We start from the raw sequence: 22,812 nt of genomic DNA on the forward strand, positions 1-22,812 counted from the left end.
ACCAGCGTGCCCAACCCTTCTTTCGCCTAGGAACAATTTCGATTTGAATGATACTAGAAAAACCAAGTAGCAAAGACCTCCAAGAGCAGCCTAAACCCGCTGCGAATGTCGAGGTAATACAGAGGCTTTGCGAACGTAGTGATCGATAACTGCTGAATACAATCTGGGATGAGGTTTCAATTATGGAGCAATTGTAGCAAATAAACGAGACTTCAATGACACCACTAAGATAAACCGTGATCCGTAAACCTAGAGTGAAAATCATAGTGATAATGTTTTTCGAAATAGTTCTTTCCAACAGAAGCGAACGCATCGGGGTTTAGTTAAGCGATCACACACAGCCAAAGGGTCCTACTCCTCCAAAAAAGCGGTGCCTGTTGGATATTAAATTGTCCTGTACGGCGGAATAGTCCGCGGGCGCATTGCACAGGAACGGCAAGTGTTCTTCCAAAAAAAAAAAGCAAAAATTGAGAGCATGCATTGCAAATGTCGAGACAAATTTATCATGCGAGATTGTCCACTTAGAATAAGAATGCGGTCCGTTGGATAAGCTTTGAATAATGTCCAGGGTCTGTCTAGAATCAGTTTTGTAGTACGGTGAAAAGTTTTTGGTAAGTGCAGCAGTGAAACATAAAAGAAGCTGGATGTGACAAAAAAATCTAGTCTATCGTTTTTGCAGTAGATGATCAGTTTCCTAGGCAAACCAGCGTTGAATCGCCCCAGTGCTGAGTAGCGTAGCGTGCCCCATGCTCGAACTGTAGCTTGCAAGCGGAGGAAATCAGCTAGTTTGCTTGATATATAGATAAAAATACCCCATACACGTGCTGTTAGAAAAAGTCTAACGGGAGAAAGGAAAAAAATTCTAATGGAATACCTAAAGTAAAATAAAAAACCACCTTCAAATTAACCTAACAGTACATTAGGATAAGAAAAACGTAATGGTAGATGAAAGAACCAAAAGTCACTCGCGTTGACTCGCGCTCTAACAGAAAGAGAGAACTGATCCTGTGTAGCTCTGAAACTGAAAAGTCTTTTGCCTCTACGCGCCAAAAAAATTAACTTCGAAAGCGTTACTGTTTAATATACGCCTTATAGGGTCGCTAGTGTCAAGCCAACAATTTTCAGAGGAAATACAGTAATTTTTGAACCAAGTTTTAAATTAAATTTCATTCAAATTGAACCAATGATGAGCAAAGCGCATAATTATTGATAAGTTCACAATTAGATTCATTCCATTAGAAAAGTACGCAACCGAAATGAAGTCTGTGTTCGGTTTAACTACTATGAAGCAATCTACTAACTTTAAACTCACATTGATGTATTTCTAAACGGTTTAACGCAATGACTGACTGCACAGCCAGTGGCCCGCTTGCCCGTAACTCTGTCATCATCCATATGCTCATGGGTTTCACTAGCTAAGAAAAATAAGGGAAAATCACTTGAAAGCGGAAGCGTTAGCAAAAATAAACATATGTGCAAGGTATTTACTTATTGTGGCTCAATCCTATTCCGTTTCCCGACCTTGCTCTTACCCGATCTTGTCCAAGCTACGTTTTTCGTTTAGAAGTTGTTAGAAGTTTGATAGTTGTGTGTCTTTCGTAACTATTACATTTAAATAAATTTGCATGTCAGTTATAACTTTAACAACCTATTAGAAATAAGTGATCGAGAACGGTCATCTGAACAGAACGACGGTGAATACGTTTGGTTTTTCCGCGGGACGTTTAGCTAAAGCTGAGTTAAATAAATTGACCTATTAAATTTGGCGCCAAACAAGAAGTCCATCAGGGTATGCTCACAACAATTCCTTTGCTGCAGAGGAGAAAGGCAATACGAGTGGTCGAAGATGGCGTGATGAAACTTGTATTAGACTATTTACAAACAAGACGCCGCAGCGGTAAGTAGCTATCTATAGATAACACTCATAGGCAACGCTAATTGCTTACTAACAAAGTCAAATTTTCAAAGCTCTTATATTAAATTCAAACATTGCAATCTTCTGTATCTGCTTTTTCCCCATCATATTCCTTATCTCACTTCATTTTATACGATATAAGCCATATAACGTACTGCTTATTATGTTTCCTTTGACGAGAAAAGGCGGATAGGTTTGCCGCTTCGATGGCAAAATGTTGGCTCTCATAATTCGGCCTCCAGATTGTTCTGAAGTTTTTCGTAGAAAGTCAGAGAGAATCCACACATTTTAGCTCTGGTTGGATCGTCGTGACGAGCACAGCTGAGCGCTAACACCGGTCAAGTTTCCAACTTGAGGGATATTATGTTTGCGAGTAGTAACGCACTTGTCGGGCAACATTTTTTGCATCTGAAGCAAAGTCGCAAGGCCACACGGATGAACTTAAAAGCCATGTGGTTTTTCACGGAAATTATTCCCAGGAAAGCTAACGATATTATTTATGTGCGTTTTGTAAAACTTATGGATACTCATCCATTGTAATGCATAAGAACAGTGCGAAAATGCGCAAACGTAATCTTTGGCGTACATAAACAAATTTTTCTGCAATTTTTAAAAACTATTTATTATCTTCTTTTTCCGACACCGAATTTCTTGGTTAAAAAGTTCTGTTTCTATAATATGAATGTGCTTTGGGTTTTCGCGTAAACGTTACCAATCCGAAAGATTTCTGATAAACTCAAAGATACTTTCAGATTTCTCTAATTGGAACTGGATTATGCATGCCGCAATTGTTCTTTTAGCTACACTTCAGCAAGGGAAACATTTGGAAAAATATTTACACTATCGTTGCTATTCTAGTCAGATCTATAGGTTTTCTGTCACACTGGTTTAAAAGTAGCACGCTGAATCAAACACTGACGATCGTAGATTGTCATTGATGGTTTATGCGTTCTTGAAACCGTTTAATAAACATATTTTAGTAAGTTTTTATTGTCCACTGGCGTGGCTTTACTAGAGACAAATCCACAGCCGCATTAATAAATGCTCAGGCTTTTAGATAGGTAACTGCCGCGCTCACAGATCTTTTTCTGTTAAATTTGGGTATAACATTAGTATAAGTGGTACGGGTATATCCGCCCTCCCGCAGGGTCCTCCGCCGGCCGGGCCAATTTGATTCTTTACTTTTATTCCAGGCCGTAGCGTCAGGTGCAAATGATATGCTTACGATATTAAATTGTACGATTACCCTAATGTATATCTAAGAAGCAATTTATGATAAGTAACGTGTTCCAATGTCCCTGAAGAAGAAATAGATATCAGTATACATTTAATGGAAAAGTTAGTCCCGTGTAAAAGTTAGCAAAGGTCTTAGTATTATACTAAACCTCATAAAAACAAGCTTATTTATAATACTATCATCATTCCCTAATAGTTCACTTGAAATCATTTTAAGAAAATGTACGTATATCTATGAAGTCTAACGTCCTCAATCACGGCAGCTCGTCGAGGCCCATAGGCGTATACAAGCCAAATTTATTCGCTACATGATATCAAAATGTGATATCGAAGACAAAGAAGCCTTCATTGTTATTTTATTGCTTCATGACATGCACAACTATGTATGCGTAACAGGATTGCGTCGATAAGGGCTTTTAGGTAATCCACTTTTTTTCAACAGTAACGTAAAGTTTTCGAATCGTAGTAGTGGACTATAACATCTGTCAAAGCAAGTTAAACAGAAGAGATGGATAACATTTTTAAGGGAAAAAAAATGTGAAAATTTCTAGGAATACAACTGTATTTTATAAATTAGGCATTTGAATATGTATATAATAATTAATCTTTGCGCTGACAAATTAATTACTGATATTCAACCTAATCTGAAATATGATGGCACTAGTAGGTAGCTTTGTACAAACGTTTAATGATAGCTAAAGGAAACAACTATCTAGTTCGATACGATAATTTTTTTAAAATAACGAATCCTTGAATTTGACTAGCTTTTTATGGATATTCAAGAGCATCAGTGTTATGTGGCTCCTCTGAGGCGTGTGTGCAACGACATTGTATAAATATTCTTTATTATTTTCGGAGATACGCGGAAGAGGTCAAAAAGTTCAGCCCGCGAACAATCTAGAGCTCGCAACGTAGCTTACCCTCCTTAGACTGCATCACGTCACATCAAGACTTAGCCTAACAGCTATCTATTTACAGGCAGCTACATTGTCAACGACGATTCAGGCTAACCTTTTACTTGCGAGAAGTTCGTATGTTTCAGGCCTGCAGAAAAACCCATGTAACCGATGGGTGCCGATAAGCTTTTAGGCTGCATGAAGGGCAAACAGGTTTGCCATCTCGTCAAGCTACAACAGAATACCAAATTGCAGCCGCCACGAACGCTTCATGATCCCTAACGATGTAGTGCAACCGTAGCGCTATGGAACGAGCTAAGTTGCCCCTCTCTTGTAATAGAAGTCAAGCAACAGGGGGGGAGCAATGCGATTTTTTGGGGGCGCGCGCGTCACAAGGCATATAGTGACGGTACAAGATGGCAAGTACACGGTGCAAGATGGCAAAACTTGGCGTATGTCGCATGTCTATGTGGCCGTCGCCTGGTTCCCGCTCTGGTGTCTGTCGGCCAGTACTACCCTATGGCAAGCAGACGGTAAGCAGATGCATCATGGGGATGAGTTCGCTATTACGTACATTGTTATGTTAATACGAAATTGCCAGTGAACGCCACGGTGTATTTCTTAAGCAGTCTATGCAGGCTGAGAATGAAATTTTGGCTCGGTTTATGTAGTGGCAAACAATGTACTAAAAATGTGGCAGAGAGGATAATCAGGCTACGCATCGATTGAATCAGGAGTAATTGTATTGTCATTTGAAATAAGTTTAGTGATGGACCTTAAAGTTGAGGCAGTTTTAAACTCTTCAGTCGTCAGAAATGGGTCTTCAAACACATTTTCATAGATCTCTCAAGTTCTAGTAGTCTGACCTCAGCTCTGTCGCACTTCCTGGCAGGTTTTTATGACGTGAAAGTTTAGAAACAGGTTGATTCATTATATGAAGCACATATTGAAAATGAAGGATCCATAATGAAAGAGGCGGCTTATGACTGTAACCACCTGTCATCAGGATCGACAGTAAGGCCATATCGGTGCGCTGTATTGCACTCTTCGCAGTTTAGCTAATTTATATTGGAGAAGCAGAAAGCTCTATCCAAGCCTCGTACGTATAACGTACGCCTACCGGATAAGCAACAGCACGAATGCCTTCTCGTCGTTTGAAAAACTATCATTTACCTAAACGCTTAATGGTAACATGGATCAACTAACACGCAATGATTCGCGTCCCAATCGAAAGGTTTATGTTACGGTGGCGCATGGGAACTAAACAGAATTGTAAACCGTGCTCGAAGCTCGTGTCTACGATGTACTTATTTGGTGATATTGAACTCTAGTAGATATTTTCATAGCAATTGTTAAACTTAGAACATCTGTCAAGGTTACGTCGGTAATAACTTACCTTTATCGCCTGTATCGCCTCTCAAGAAATACACATTTTCCACGTAGTTCTGCTCGATGTGTATAACACGCAAGACTATTCCCCCCCGTTTAGGCCTACCTACTAAATGTTCTCATCGAATGGGAATATTACAGATTGGATGTATTGACCGGATATAGCAGCGGAAACACCATACAACGGGCACGTGCTAGCTCTCGTTCTGAATTGATTCATCTGACCTTAACGCCGAATGCGTTTCTTCGCTCAATGGTCCATTCTTCGAGCTGGACATTCCTTGAAGCGTCATTCAATGGACACGAATCGTGTCGCTGCTTGCACGTGCCTGCTGAATGTACGTACTTATACGCATATGCTGCAACGGCTTCTGTATTTAGACATCTTTGTTGAGACATCTCAGTAACATGTCAGATCAGTATCCGTAATGCAGTGCGCTCTCTCGACCGCTATAGTAATACTGAATATCAAATGTTTGATAGCGGACTACACACTATTTAGGGAGAAACTAATTTCGATTGAAGCAATAGTGGATACTGGATCTACTCTAAAAACTTAGAATTACAGCAGCAGTAGCAGTAGCAAGTTCTAAGTTAAAACACTGTCCCGTCTAAATAGAAGCTCTTCTGATACTATTTGTTCCTAACCTGTATCGTGCGTAGAAGGTGCGTATTTTACATATATTCGTGGTGACTCCTTGGTTCAATGCTATTTTTGTTCACTCCGATCACAGCTGCGATTCCGGGTGTAATCGCAATAGGTGTAAGAATATTAAGGTAATCAAACGGAGCAATAATACAACTTTGCTTGGCGTGAAAAAAGATGGCAGCTTTAGTTTTAACGATATGTTATCATGAAGATGATTGTGCATGAAGCAAATCTATACCCAACTAATAGAAAAGCATATATGGCGATATACGACTCTGAGGATCTCGTGTTACCTCAAAAACGTATTTTGTCCAACCAACCCTTTTTTTTTTTTGTCATACAATCGGCTTCTTTGCATTGAGCAATTCAAACGCCATATTCCAACTTCGTAGGATTCACGAGCAGACCGGGCTTCAAGAAGCAGTTTCTCACACTTACAGACAGTTGAATTTGTCGGTCTAAAAATAACAGGTCAAACTATATGATCATAGTCATAACCTACGCTGTTACATAGACCGCTCTACTTTAGAACGTCCCTGTGCCGTTCATGGCAAGACACCTCTATGCTATGTGGTATCCCTCTAGGTTTTTCACCGTAGTTTAAATTTTCTAACTTTTTACGTCACTATCTTTGTCTTCGCTATTCTTCATTGCATTCTTACTGGTTCGCTCTTTTCATGCTTCTCTTCAGTTAGTAAACAGCTCTGGTCTCGCTACTCCTTTCACTGGCGGCTGGCCGTTGCCGCCATAAGTTTTTCCATACGTTTATTTCCTTTTAGTGCCTTGACCTCCCCGTTTTTAGCCTCTTCTTGAATTACGCCACTAGTGCCCCCGCCTTGGCCACAGCCGGCTCCGACGGAAACGGGCAAATATGAGATGATCTCTGAAATTCGGTACTTTCATTTCGCTGCTCGCCCAGTCTCTGCTGCTGAGCTAAGTCCTATTTTTTCCAGCTAGGAGCGCCTATGTCGTAAATCAGGTCGTGTTTCACTTACGACTTGGATGGGCTGCGCAGCGGCGGGCCAACAAGGCATGAGTTCAAATCTACGCGTTACCGGCACTAACCTTTCCTTTCGTTTTCTTCATCACTTCTATTCGTTACTCAACGGTCGTACGAGGAAAGCCCTACGACTGCAATGGGACGCCTTCAAAAGAGCTTAAATATATAGCGTATATGTATGCAACATATGATTAGACCGTTATTTGTGAAGCAGCGGAAGAACAGAATCGGCCCTTATTATAGTACGTTTCGACTACAACACTGCTCTCGTCCGCTCGGCTCCGAAGCAGCATAACGAAAGCTAGGTTATAGCGGTAATATTCAAATCAGATTTGAAGAACCGGCCGTTACTGAATACCAGACGGATGAGTCTGTCAACCAGGGCTGAATTGAATAGATTAGTAACTTTCCTCCTAGGTAGCTTTTATCCGGGGAGCGGATAACTTCCTATCATACCATTTGAGAGAAAGTGACAGTTTTGATTTAATGGTTGAGTGTATACAGATGAAACATACTAGTCTTTTTTTGGTGTTTCATATGATTGTTGTCTTGCTACGATGAGGTGCCCAAGTGCATTCTGTAGGTGCAAAATAAGAAACGCTATTATAGAAGAATAAGGAGCTGAACTCTGTTTTATTAGCATTGAATTTTTGACTAAAGGATGTCGCCTCTATCGTGGCGTCTATGTCTCGATTAAGTTCTATATCGCTAGTTGGATACGTTTTCGAAGTGTCAATTATCTAGTTATTCCTAGGACGTCACTTTGTTGAAATAGGTCTCGCGAAATGATCCTTCAACAGGCAATTTACGGGTATTTCTTTTTGTTGCCAATACGCAAGATATCTGAGAGTTTCCCATATTCGAAAAATCCAAATTTGTTAGCGAGGGCAAGGTGTCAGCGAAATCTCGTCGTAGCCTAATACTAGCTTTGCAGTTGGATCCTCTTGTGGAGGCTGGCGTCAGCGATTGGATTCCTTTTCCAAACCGCCAGATTCCTAAACGTGCTAAACAAAATGTCTACGATGTACAACTGATATGCGAACGGGTATGTTATTTTGCAATTCATGAAAACAGAATACGACCTATTAAGGAAAACGCAGCTTTTCTTTCTTTTTTACGCGAGTTTTATAATATCCTATATTAGACTCTTTCCGCTATTACCTCTTTGTATCCACTCGGAACTTACGTTGGTAAAGTTCTACTAGCTTAGAATAATGGCCGGTCTGAAGAGACGCAAAGTTTCTCGCCTTGTTATATTCTTCTCCCCCATCATCGAAGTAAGCACAAAACAAAACGACGACGATTCAAATAAGGGATAATTGGGGAAAAGTCGAAAGCACCACTACACAGAGAGGAATACAGCATTGGATAAATCGAGCGCAGAAAAAAAAAGGAGTTAAGTACAAATGGCTGCAATAAAGAAGAATGAACAATTGTAGTTGTGGCTAAAGGGGCTTTAGCACGTAAGACGACGACAAAAAAAGGTTTTTAATTATTGCTACCTTGAGGGTGCGCATGGAAATCTCTTCCACTGCATGGGGCACCCCCCGTTTCCCCGGAGGGGTACAGGCCGTTATTAGTGCGATAGAAATAGTGATGTAGCAAGAGTTCACACTAAATGTTGCACGTGTGTTCGTCAAGCAATGCGAATGTCTCTTACTCGCTTGCTGGTTAGTAGATAGTTAATCAGACGCAATAATTGATTTTTTCATGAAACTTTGGTATATAAATCAATCACAACTTTCGACTGCTTCGTTTGCGCGCAAAAAATTCGAAATGTGTCCGGGTTTCTGTAGCGATTAGAACGTTGGCAGACCACATCAGCCACTAAGAGTGAATAGGAGTAAGTAAAAGCTAACGGTAGTTGTCGTTGTTTACCCGTCTGAAGGGTAACGGACAAAGCTTTCTCAGTTTATGGCGCTATATCCACGCTGCAAATGAACTCCACGGTGGAATGATGGCAAAGCAGTAAAAGACGTCGAGGACGCGCGCAGATCAAAAATCATCATCTGAACCTCGCTCAAGAACGATACCACTTATCAGTAGTGTTTCACCTTAAGCTCAACATGTGTACCCATACAAAAGTAAATCTTATTAGGGTCAAACATGGGATGCGAGTGCAACTGCCTGTTCTCGCAGCATGAACCGAGTCGACCTTTACAAAACTTTTTCTATCACGTTCGCTAGTTTCCCTCTAAAGCCAAATCTAGACAAGGGTCGTCTCTGCGGTGAGCAATAGCGAGTTAAAAGTTGCAATTAGAATAAACGATACGGTTGAAATGAAGCCACGATTCTCGTATTGTTCCATATCCCTGGTTCCTATGACTCTTTCTGCGGATTGCTGCCTGTCATAGCTAGCCTTTTATTTTACTTCTAGGAAGAATAAGGCCCAGCATCTCGACGATAACGCCAGAAAGCTGATTGTGTTGGGATATCATGTACAAACATCGTTAGTGTTTTTAATTCTTTTTTTTATGAAGGACTGCCAGAGTTTCTTTGCCCCCTTTTCGCTGCAACGTTTTAAAAGATGACTTCTGCCTGGTCAGGAAAGCGGAACGCGCTTGTTTATTTGTTTTGCTAGTTAATGATTTCGTTATAATTGCACGTATAATCAAACATAATAAATGAACAGCTAGTTAAAGTAGGAGCCATTATTCATATATGTTTCAACTAAAAATCAGATAACAGCTCTTGAGGTGTTTTGTCGGAAAGAAATGTCCAAAGATATCCGTGTGTCAGTGTATGCTTCTTGTTCCAAATCGAAGACACAATGACGTACATTACGTCGCTCTATAAATACGATTCGCTAACCTTCAAAAAAATCTCTGAGAGGATAATCAGTAGTCCCTATAATGACATTTCTATAAAACTCACTATCAGAATATATACATACATATATAGAGTGTTGATCTGTTGTCTACTATCGTTGCCGATGACGCGTCATCTTCTGAAATTTGTGGATACGATAGGCCGTATTATCTAGTCTCGTTAGTTATCGAAGGCTATAGCTACGACAGGCCTTCGCTAGATAACGAGGATGGCCACCACCGTGTGATATTTTCCTGCGTCCTAATAACATTATAGAGACAAAGAAAAGCATACTTATCTGCTTTATTTATTGATTACCTGAAACGCGGGATCTCTGTATTTCGGTGCGGGCGTTAACAGAGAAGGCTATCGTCTTCAAGCGGCCAAATAATTGTAGGACTATTGAATATGTCTACACGCGTATTCGAAATTGTGCCGTCTGCAATTGAGTCATCGTAATTGGAAATAGTGATGAAATCGATTGCTTAAGCAATATGCATCATATAGGAAATAGGATAGAATAGCTATAAGTAGAATAACCACTCATGGGTAGCCAACGACAAACCCAAGACCAACCAGTCTCTACGCAACACTTGTGAGGAAACGATAGATATATATACCCCTATGTATAATAACAGTCACTGAAATGTAAAGTGCTGTTAAACGAACCATTGGATTTAGTCTATTATAAGCGTACGGTTTTCGTTCGTAACTATGACGATTCATTTTTGTATTATCTAAGTGAAACAAGTGCGCATGTTTCAACAAACAACAAGCGATCAGAATTTGTTATGTTTTGCAGTACTATTCGTTTTTAGCTTATTTCGTATAGATAAAATAGATAAACTTTTTTTCCGATAAATTACTGTGTATAGTTACATTGTTCAGTAATATATATATTGCTTTTGTTCGATTTCAGTTTTACCTACCTGTACTGTGTGTGCAAGCCTTTGACTTCGTGTTTAACGCCGTCCGACTGAAGCCGATAATTTTTAATTAGAGATGCGGAAGCATCTTTCTACAGGGAGACATCTTGGCGGTTGGCATCTTCCTACGAAGTGTGTGTAGACACACCAAGCGGTCGAGTATCGATAACAGGAAACCGAGAGGGCTGCCTTTTATCCCCGAGGTCTTGCATTGGGTCTAAGGGTCTTGGGTCTCTCGAGACTGACGGAATGTCATTTCTCTTCACGGACCAGTAAGCGCTCGCGGTGCCTGAGGCGTTTGGTAGAGAAGCGAAGTAGCTCGAAACGAATTGTAATACGCTGACGGCAGTATGACCAAAATTGAAAATTTGGCCGCGGTTGATCGTATATGGGCCAGTGGCTTGCGTCCGAGGACGATAAGCAATGTAGGATATGTACTTTGGAAACAAATTATGTGAGGTAATAGGACGCTACACTGAAATGCTTAGTACTTATATATGAAGGCATATATAAGTATACGAAATTTAACTTCTCTTCGAAATGTAAACAGTATTCTGCGATTGTGTCCTTTTCCTCAGAGCTTTTAGCCAAGCCAGAAGAGCTACGCTTAACTTCAGACACGTCTTCAATTATGCCGTGCGGCGGACTATACAGATGGTTTCGAGTCGAACTTTCCTAATATTAGGTTATCGCCAAAATATTATGTCCATATCGTGTCATATATGTGCACATCAATAGTGCTTAGATCTTTTAATACATTTTTCGTATTATATTTGACATAGCGTGTTCCCTTGTGGATAGTACAGAATTAAACTGCTGTACAAGGAAACACTTCTGGGCATGGGTCTGTGATGATGAATAATTTGATGTATGTACCAAAAATGTCCGTTATGGCGTGTTAATTTGGCATAGTGCCTTTACCCGTAACCGTGTTTCAGTTACTACGAAGGAAAGTTAAGGACAAAGGTATCAAACAAAACGACGATACCTTCAATTGCAAACGTTCTGCCTTTGAAGCTAAATGGGCGAACGAAATTCTGAGAAGCCGCTGATCTAAAGTAGAATCGTTTAGGAGTGACAGTTAAAAAAAAAAAAAAAAAAAAAGATAAAGGTATGATAATTTTTCAACGTGGATCTGTCGCTACCGTTGCATTCCCTTTGTCATTTGCTAATGTACATCAACTGATCTAATTAGGTGAGCTTGTAATTAGCCGGAATCAAATTATACAACGGTATTACAAAATTTTCCTCAGGGGGCCAAAATCACGATTTTGGGTATTCTAGAATAAACAAAAGGCACTTCTCGCCTAGGATCTTACTGTAATCACCTTTTGTATTCGTATGATTATATCTACCAGTTTGAGCTGAAGTTGAAGTATTTGAGCTGGCTTCTAGTCACCTAGATTCTGCGCGTATATATATATATATATATTAGCTTCGGATCTTTGATTTTATATGGGGTCACGTGCCGTTTACCAGCAGCGTAATCACACGTTTACGTCGACTTTCATGAGGCTTATACAGATTCCCAAGGTAGATTGCCTTACTTTCAAGTCTATGCCACATACGTTCTGTTTCAAGTCCTAAAACCTGTTTGCAATATTGGATACATCCAGTGCCGTACGATACTGAAGAGAGCAGCTCTTAAACACACCCATTCACTCCCGTCCTGCGGCTAGTGGATCTACCCGCCACTTGGTCTTGTTCATTACAACGTTTTCCTTAAAAACATTCAACGGGTTTTCACGTCCTTTAAGCTTCACAAAAGATCCTGGAGAGCTGTTTACTTTCTCCTGTAGTGTAGGCTGCACCGTCAATTTAGCAGGAACGATAATATCTCTAGGGAGGCCATAGTCCTCCACGTGCTCATTGTAGAGCTGATTAGGACTTGAGTGTTGGAGATACGTTTAGGCAGTACCAACGTAATTTCCCGACAAATAGGCTAATAAATTGATTTTTCTTCCATCAAGCTCCAAATGAACTGGACGAAAGACAACAGTTGCAGGTACTAAGATAGAAATTTCATAAGGGATCATAAATGCTAATACCAAATTCTAAACCGTACTACAGATTTTTGCGTTTGGCTTAGTCGACCAGCGTTTCTATGTCATAATATGTAGCAATACTGATGATTCACTGTTTACTCTTAGAGCAAATAGCAGTAAACGACATTCATCTAACGGGGTTGTGAACAAACGACTTTTATTGAAAGACGCCAATGTGCATATTGTGCTTCAATTACCGAGTCTTAACGTAAATATTACTCTAGTTTAATTTCTTAGTTTCGTCAAGTCTAGCACAAAACATTATGCTCTGATTGCTTAGCACATTTAGATCCGCCGGTTCGATACTACGGGAGAGCCACATTTCACAAAAAGAACGGGTACTTTTGAGCAGGTCGATGCTCTCACAAAATTATGATGTAAGGTATAATTACTATAAATGGTTCACGAAGCAGGGTTAATGCAGACATTTTTATTATAATTATTTTTTCCTTGTCCTACGAAACTTCACAATCGGAACATTTCTTTTTTATTCCCTATGTTTTCAGCTTAATATACTGCAGAAAAAAAAGGGTCAATCTCTAAGACATTAAATGGTTATTGTCCTGCAACGCTCTAAGCTCAGGATCGCTCCGCTTTGAGTAAATGCAACCCCAGGCTAAATGCTAAGCAGAAAGGCAGCTTCCCATATTCAGATGAAGCCTGTTCAATTTGTATAAAGTCAGTCTCATTAAATTAACCCACCGACCGATTGTTACGTCTTCCTTTCAAATATTCCCCTAATTCACTATAGTCATTTATTTGCTCAGGGCGGCTACATTCCGAATCTAGAAGGCCGCGCTTGAAGCCACAACAATCGTCTCCTGTAAAACAGCTTACTGAGCTAAATCACCCCGGAAGATCTCGATTTAATGTTTATGCATCGCAGACTTTCGAGTTTTCCTTAGCTTTCCCCTGCACGTAACTTGGCTCCAAAGTATATGTTTAACGAAAGCGATTAACATGATTCAACGGTGATTACCCATAAGCCACGGTGAAATAAACAAAACTCCCAATCGACTTGACATTGAATTCTGTTAAGTTAACCAAATCAATTTATAAATAGTTAAAAACAATTACGAACGTAACAAAACTTCGATCGGGTTTCTATTTTTTACTTCTTAGATACAGTATACGATTATCTCATATATGGCATATTGCAAATACTAATTAGTTAAGCATATGGGAAGCATAACCGAAAAAGGCACGCACCACTTTGTCGGTGAATTGAAGTTTTTTCAATAGTTTAAATATATAGCAATACAATTTTAACGAAGTTAATTGTGCCGCCTACTAATGTAATAATTTTGATACTCGATAAAAACTTCACAGCAATTATCTTTGCCAGAGGAGAGACTGTACGTTGCTCGATGCACTACGTTCGGACTTCGCAACTTTAGTATTTCCCAGCCAATGTGGGGCTCGCGTCCACTTAACCTCAGTCGTTTTCCTCCCTTCCCCATTTTCACTGGGGGGAGATCATTTGCACATTACTTCGATGACATGGAGGCAAACTATCATTTGAACCCCCAGATTTTTCCACCTCTGTTCATTTTCGACTATGCGATCTACCAGCTAAGCTACCGATCCCGTTATAGGCGTCGGCGAATCCCCGTATGTGTGCTTGGAAACTGGGCATGATATGATCGTATGCGTTACATTGATCACCCTGCCAGCTGTCGCACATTGTGCAGGTTGGGTTTCTTTTTTATGTTATACAGCTAGTCCTGCAGGAATCGCGGCCCACTGTTACAGATAGCGATCCTTGCTTTTCCGAAGATTTGTCCTGCTACGCTTTAGCTCTATCGCTTTTTTCGGAGGCCAATCATAGGATGTGTTTTTTTTTTTATCAATCGCTGATTTTTTCTAAAATAGCTCGTATTTTCTAAAATCGTTCTTAATCAAAGTATCTTTTTCCCACTAAGACGATTATGGCAAGACCATTTACACATACAATTGTTTGTATGCTCCTAGCCGGATAAGTTCCAAAAAGTTACCGTAGAGCATTTTCTGTTGTGGCGATTCTAGTATAGATCCTTAAGACACGTCTATTATCATGTTTTTAGCTCTTTCGTTAACATAGGAGGCAATTAGCCTTTGAAGTTACGAGGAGATCTTTTCTGTTTTAATAGTAACTAGAACGTTCTGCCAACTTACTGAGTTGAAAGCATTGTGCGCCTCTAGAAGGACCATTATGCACACTTGTTTCGACCGCTGCTTTCTACCGCCCTGTGTTTTCACTTCTTCCAAAATTTTTTCGACGGCCATTTCAATGGACCACTTTTTTTCGAAAGCTATATTGAGTGTTCGAATATAGTTCTTTTCCTCGAGCTATGCTGTCTAATGATGACCGCTTCTAGGGCCTTTCTAATTGTATCTAAGACATAGATTAATCACCAGAACCTTGGTCAATAAGAAGTCCTCTTGCCCTGTGAGGGACAGCATCGTCCTTCTACATTCTAAGGAGTACCAAATTTCAGAAGACATCAGGTTTCTTCTGGAGGAAAACCTTCGTCGTTCGGCAAGGCTTGAGTGGCTAGGAAACAACCTCCTCTTCATCTCCTTAGCAGCTTTTTTAGAACCATCGGTTGTGACTTTTGAATTTTCTTCATGATGATCTTGCGAGACGCTTCTCACACGTCGATTTCCACTTTTTCACAAAACCCCTTCTTTCCTGACTGTCTTTCCTCTATGTCCGACTTTGTGACAGTTTGGAATCTTTGTCATGTCCCAGTACCATCTATAACTTTTCCTTGCCCTCATGCATTAGCGGCGTGTCCTATTGCGTGCTCTCCTTAGATCCGGGATCCCTCCCGTTAACTAGTGTGCGGAACGGTCCCTGCAGAATGTCTGTAGGTCGGATGACATTTTGCATCCTTTTGTTAGGACTTCTGACATCGACTTCGGTATGATATTATCATCGATGTCAAGTAACCTCGGCCAATTTTACTCCCAAGCTTTAGCGTCATGCTGACTTGCATTATGTACAAACGGCCGGATTTTACTATATCATGTATGCCATATGCACCTGTGTCGTAGACAGTTGTAGATAGTGAAAATTAATTATTGTAAACAGTTAGGTTGTGTATACTTATCCAACAAAATCTCGACTATCTCCTTACTAATATACAAAACCCGCATCTCCGCTAACATTAAAGGTAAGGTTTCGTGTGTATGTATGGTTTGCACGGTCTATAATAATGCACGGTCAATAATTTTTAAATTTTAACAAGCGAAAAATTGTTTGAAAGCCTTTTACTAGGGTTATGAAGGATCGTTCAGCGTCGTAGTGGCCAAATGATATATTATATGTTATTTCATTTCTCTAATTACATCCAAGCCAGCCTTCAATAGATCCTCTAGTCCACACTCAATCTCAGTCTTTCTCCGCCACATTTGATCGGTTGTACGATTTCACACATGACTGTCGATCCTAGCTATCCTCTCGATCAAGAGAACAACATTTCGCTGACCGTGAAGACAGAAATAACTCTGTCTACATAAGATGACCGATGATGACCGACCGGACTGCTGAATGCTGGCGCTTAATAAGGTGAGCCAGCAATAAAATGCTCTCCGGGGGACGCTTTGTCATCTCGAGCTTTCTGAGATAGCAGCTCCTTGGGGCCTGCTGCCAGCCCAGCAGGGGCCGTTAGTTCAACCGACTGCAGGGCCAGTGTCAGTAGTACTGTACTCTTTGCTCGTAGGCTTGAAACGCTTAGGCGCTCTGAGCCTACCTTTTTCCGCAGGCGCTAAGCGACCTCTGGGTGGTATATGGAACAGACAGCAAGCAGAAACGAACGAAAAACAAAAAGGACTGCTCGCGCAGTAGGAGTAGCCGAGCAGCCCCTATTGGTGATGGTAATAACGATGATAACAATGAAGAGTGAAGCGAATGATGTGTTGACTTTAATAGGGACTAAGACCACTCCAGGGCTTTCAGTATATAGGGGGCGGGAGAATGGTGGAGAAGGTAAAAGGGTTCCGTAAAGACGAACAGAGGTTGAGGCGGCGGGAAAGAAGGGCCTTAAATGATCTCTTACGCCTGCCTCATTTCTATCTTTTAGACGAGTGGTAGCGTTCGAGGCACAATAGGACCAACTGACACAAACCCCAACTTACTCTGTCTTCAGCGTTCGATGCAGTGGAACGGCGCTCTCCCACAGCACGGAAGTCTACGTGCAAAGTACAGTGGGGTTCGCTTACTTGGGGATCTAGCTGATATCGCCTGGCTGCAGACACTCATTCTATTCGCACTCTACAACCACAGCCGGCAGTTGAAATCCAGGAGTGAGCTTGGGAAGTAGTTCAAGAGTTTTGGATCCTATAGCTGTTATGGGTGGTTGACTCCGTAGGAAGGCTCAACATGTTACTGTCGTTGCTTCTATACTCTTGCATTTTGCATTCTGGACATCCTCGCAATTAGAGATACTATCGACATAACAATAAAAAAAGATAGCCTATTGATTTAGTAGAAGTTTTAAACTATAACGTCATACAAAATGCGGGTCAAATGTAATGTATAATTAGATAATCATTGTATGTTTACCGTTATTCACAGCAGAACATCTTAATATACGCTAAAGTAACATGTAATAGTTATGACTGGTACACTTTTTGTTTAGAATATTATCGGATTTGTATACAAGCAGTGTCGTCAATGCGTGATAGTATTTCCACTACTTATAACAAATAATAATAATAATAAATAAAAGACCTCGTGGTCGATGAAACATCCGACGCAAGTAAAATAATTAAAAGCTAAATAATCTAGCTACTACACGCAGACCTACCGACAAGCTGCTTCCGTAAGAGTTCCTGTATGATAATGAAAAAGCTGTCGACATTGCCCAAAGGTTTGCCAAGCACAAACTGACAATATATGACCATTCGCTAACATGAATGCGTTGAGCAATTATGCAGCCGTCGATATAGCCTTAGTTGGTAAAGGCAAATCATACACTTCGTCATGAGGACGCAAATTGAAGACCTGATATTTGCCATACCAAACCACAGCAGGATGTAACCACGCAAGCTGCCTAACATAAATCTTCCTCAATGAAAATCAATTTTCTACAATATTCTATAAACAAACACAATTGTCATTAAAGTGTGTACGATGCTTTCCTAGATCAGAGGTCGTGAGAATAACAATAGCTATCGTGAGTCAGTCTTCAGAATAAATACAGTCGGTTAGGTCTAAACAAAATAGGTATTAAGAAGAAACCAACTGCAAGTTCTAATGGCTTCTGGAATTTATTTTTTAGAAATTACACACATGTAGATTATGTATTATATATTATTAGCAAAATACTCTACTTAATTGTGGCCAAATAATACAGTAGACTTCTGTTAACTTTATCGTCAAAAGTTCCTAGCATATATTTTAAAAATCACGAAACCCTTCAGCTGGAACACGCATTAAAACAATGATTGAAAAAAAAAACTTCAGTTAGTAAGAAATTTTCGTTTAATTACCATCCTGCTATTCGAAATACACTAGTTTCCCCTTGACTACAAGTTACCAATCTGTTCTCACGCGAGAATTCCCTGTTTGATATGGCTTTTTCTCTGGAGCAGTTGTTAGAGACACCAAAAGATAATATACAATATCAGTTATTATATTGCTAACAGTGCTTATTGTTTCTTCAAAACGAAGAGAAGGTGCTGAGCAGGATAACAATAATTATAGAATCCGATTTTCCAATCGAATTATGGAATTTATGAGACGCCGAACTTGGCGGTAAGGAGTTCTAATTTTGCTAGCATATCTTGCATCTTTATTTTTCATTCTTTATTGTTTCAGGAGAGGAAAACCCCGAAACTAGCCGATCTCCACAGATGTCCGGATTGCCTCATATACCGGTTGGTATCATCCTCTTCCGCTCCAGCGTGATGCTTTCACACCGAGCCTTCATCTCCTTGCTCGCTGGCAATCACGCCTGATTTGGAGTGACAGACGAGTAGAGCTAGATAAGATAGAAGGAATTTGAGTAAGGGGTCGTGATACCGGCCGACTGTTTTTGCCTAATCTCATCTACGCAAGCTACTTTCCTGAATCTCTATTGATAAATGCTAGTATACCGCACGGTAGGTTTTTCGGTATGATTCTTTTATCGGAAATTTGGCGGCCAAATTCGAAGTACTTCCGGTTGAGATGGCGCGATCCGTCAGTGTGGCGATCTCCATGACGGATGAGATGAACCAACACCAAACACCCAAAGACTCCTGATAAGCTTTAGGGGTCAGGATGGTAGCTGATATCAACACCACCTTATCCTGTTACTTTTTGCATTCCCAACATCGAGTGCGTCCCCTAGTACAACAACAGCCTGAACAAAGATTACCGATGGATATTTTCTATTTTTGCCTGCTTCCACTTCGATGTCCAACGCACTGGACTGGGAAAGGGCCACAATAGCTCTTACCAGTGCATGTTTTAAATTTTCCCGCTAAATAAGATTGGAAATAACTAAATCAAATATCCTGGCCAAGATGTGTCGGCTGGTCTATTTAGGCCAGAAAAGGTCTGTTGCTGTCATTCGTAAGCTTCGTAAGTGTAAGTGAGCATTACTTTTTAGGTTTATCCAACGCGTTAATTAACATGATGTTCCTTTCAAGCATCATTTTTCATTTAAAATATTTAACCTCTCTTCTTTCCTTTCTTATACGGTATTCTACCGAAGGTAGTGCTACAACTTTGTCATATACTTATACATTATAAGTGGCTGTGACCTTCCCTGGCTAATATTGAAAAACAGCTTTTCGCGCGTATCTTGGAAATTTGGTTTCGTCGAAGTTACTGTGTTCAACTGTGCTTGCCTTCGCTTTTCTAAACCCTAAACAACAATCGTAGGGTGACTACAGCAACCTGCTTAGGCTGTAAACTGATCCTCTCTGTAATGCAGAAAAACAAAAATCATTTCTTCGGTGCCGTCAACAGAGATGAAGATTTGCTAAAGGCGATCGTCCTTTAAAGGAGAGGGAGGAGTCATACGTTCATTTCAACAGACACACAATTGATAGTGACGTCCTTTCCTTCTTGCTTAAATTTAGTACTAATCATTTAGAGTATTGTTGTTTTTACATCCGAAAAGACATAAACCAATAGTAATTCATTGATGCATTCGAAGCACGGATATTTTCAGAATGAGCGAATGTAACGATGCAGGCACTATGCCTGCGGAAGATCGTAACCTAGATCAGGTTTAGTGAACAATAAACTACAGATGTTGAGGTATAGTACGTTTCAAGCAAGATAACACACAAGTCGCCTATTGTATCAGTTACATTTTTTTTAAGCTCTCTTTTTTTTTACTCTTACAAACATGTTTAATACAGAAAATGTAAGTTACACGAAGGTTAATTATCTAGATATGAACCATCTATTCTTAATATGCTATTCTTGAAACTCTGCTGTATAGAACTCAATCGCTCGACATTAGGACCTAGCTGTTGCACCATCTCTCAAATCCTTATCATTCAATTACTAGATCCCTTGTTCTTTTTTTTACTTTTTAACTGAGCTTTATTATTATTGAACACGTTTAATACACTATTAATAAACACTTTATTGACTGTAGCTTTTGAGTTAAAAAAGCGATTCTGACATGTGATCTAAAAAAACAATCTCGCATCCAAAGGCATCATCGACCAATTCGGGACTTTTAAATTAAACTTTTTTTCTACTGAAAATCAGTAACATTATATAAAACTAGCCTCAAATGTGGTTACTCCTCTTTTTATCTAATATAAAAGCAATCCAATATAATTGAAGGACTCGTTTTTTCTTGCTCCTCCGCAGATTCACTCAGTCTTCCATCTAGACGTGTTAAATTTTTATTCACTCCGCTGGCTTGAAAGCAAATAAAACTGATAGAATAAGTATGTACTTATATAATGAAGCACTCCAGCAGAAAAAAGCGTTTGCTATAGCTAGTGGGTCAGGAAGTGCATACATTCGACCTTCAGTAGCCAGTCCCGGCTTCAGAAATCGACGGGTTGTTGTTTTTCTTTCTGTTCATATGACCACTGGTGCGCGCAGCTACCGCGGAAGGGGCGGCTGTAGCAGTGGGTGGATGTTGATGAGGCTCGTCAATCTTCCGGAGATCTCTCTTTCTCAGCTGCTTCTCTCTTTTCGCTTCGGCTCATCCGTCTTGTTATGCCCCTTCAGGAGCAGGACCGGCCTGGCCATTGGCCTTATTCGCTACAACTACCAGCCACCTAAGTTCGAGCTCCGCAGTATTTCGTCTAACAGTCGCTCAGCCACCTTTACGGACCAACAAACGTCTTTCGTTTGAGATAACCCCTTCTGATGAGTTTGCTTGTTGAGACTGGGCAATGCACATCGTCTAAGTGGTTGCATTATCCACTTAAAGTATGGTGCTAGTACCGCGAACATTGAAGAACTACGTATTATTATCTGCAAATAGAAAGCATATAGGCAAGGAATCGCTGGAACAGTTTGGGGGAAGGGTTTCGAGGGTAGCCGAAATTTTCAACGTTTAGTACGCGTGGTTCGAAAAGGAACCGTGGAATACTTTTTTATCTTTGCACGAATATAAATTACGTATAAGTAATAAGACAAAGCCGTTTAAAATCGCAGATTTGGAAATTCAGATAAAATAAAAAAACAATCGCATATGGTGTAATCGTCGAATGAGCGAGCATTGAAATGCCGTTGTACACTGACCCAAGAGTAAAAAGAAATAGCATTATTTATGACCCATGAGAGGACTCGTTACGCGGTAGAACTACGTCAATATAGATTCTATATATGGTATATGCGATATGTTAGACAATAAGCTAGCCAGGTAAACGTCTTGTATGGCCGGCAACTACCACCCGATAGCGAGTGATCGTAAAGTTCAGAGATACTCAGTTCGCGTGCTTAATTACAAGATGGTTAGAGAATGCCATTTGCATGCCCTGCTTCTGAAGCTTATTTATGCCTTACTGCCCGTCTCAAAACACGTTCTTAGTTATTTTATTTTTTTTTAGTATTAGTGATGATATCAACAACTATGTCTGCCAACTGTCGCTAGTTGTGAATCACTGAATCTCGAAGCTCGAAAAGATATTTCACAGAGCTGATTCCGGCGGTATCTGTCATTTCTGGAGTATAATATTTTAAATAAATCTTTTAATTGGATGCTGCTACAAGTCATCTAGGTATAACCTCTTTTGTCTATATATGCACTTTTGTACACAGAACGGACAGGGTTTCGGCTAACCCTATTCAGATAGGCTAACCAAATGAAAGGCGCGGCCTTCGTCAGTGGCTAAAGCAGCTTTCGCGACATTTCCATCGGTAAGAGTTACTGGTCTGTAGTAATCTGTGCAACCATCTGACCAGGCTGGTTTCCATCAACGGCGCACTCCTTCCATAATTAGACCTTACTTGTCCTTTAGATCCATTTGTTCTCATGCAGGAGACCTCTTTCCTGTTGCCTTCGCCGACAAAGAGATGGTGCACTTAGCCAGCTCCTCCTGTTCCTAAAGCGATTCTTGCATCAAGTACATTTAGCCAAAAGCTTTATTTCATGTGTCAATCAATGTGTGAGCTCAACCATCGCCTTAGCTCTTTACATGTGATTACAGGTGTATACATCTTGTCGAACATAAGTGTCAAGCGTTGTTTTTCAGACTGTTTCTGCTGACCGGAAATGTGCGGCCTAGTATTCTTTCAGCGAAAAAAAAAGCACCTCATATTATTTAAGGGCATTTTCGCTCCGGATAGCTTGTCACGGGATAGTTTATTTCATTAGGCTCATGATTCTTCGCTAGCATCTCGAGAGCGGTCAATTTGGACAAGGACTAATGCCTCATTGACTTTCTTCGTTACCGCAGTTCACTATTACACGCTTTTGTCCTTTCTTGCTGGCTCGACTGTTCCTCTACTGAACCTTACAAGTGCAATTAAAACAACAATGATGATGATGATGATATTAT

At 40.3% G+C, this 22,812-nt stretch overlaps 1 long non-coding RNA gene across 1 annotated transcript; it reads left to right on the plus strand.

Moving 5' to 3' along the window:
* The first annotated feature begins 3,765 nt into the window (after window positions 1-3,765).
* On the plus strand, window positions 3,766-12,143 carry LOC147753876 (uncharacterized). The gene is made up of 3 exons (XR_015314251.1): window positions 3,766-4,580; window positions 5,578-5,774; window positions 10,813-12,143. It is a non-coding gene; the product is annotated as an uncharacterized LOC147753876 (long non-coding RNA).
* The last annotated feature ends 10,669 nt before the right edge of the window (window positions 12,144-22,812 follow it).

The sequence above is a fragment of the Varroa jacobsoni genome, unplaced genomic scaffold (assembly GCF_002532875.2).
Source record: "Varroa jacobsoni isolate VJ856 unplaced genomic scaffold, vjacob_1.0 scaffold_136, whole genome shotgun sequence".
Taxonomy (NCBI): Eukaryota; Metazoa; Arthropoda; class Arachnida; order Mesostigmata; family Varroidae; genus Varroa; species Varroa jacobsoni.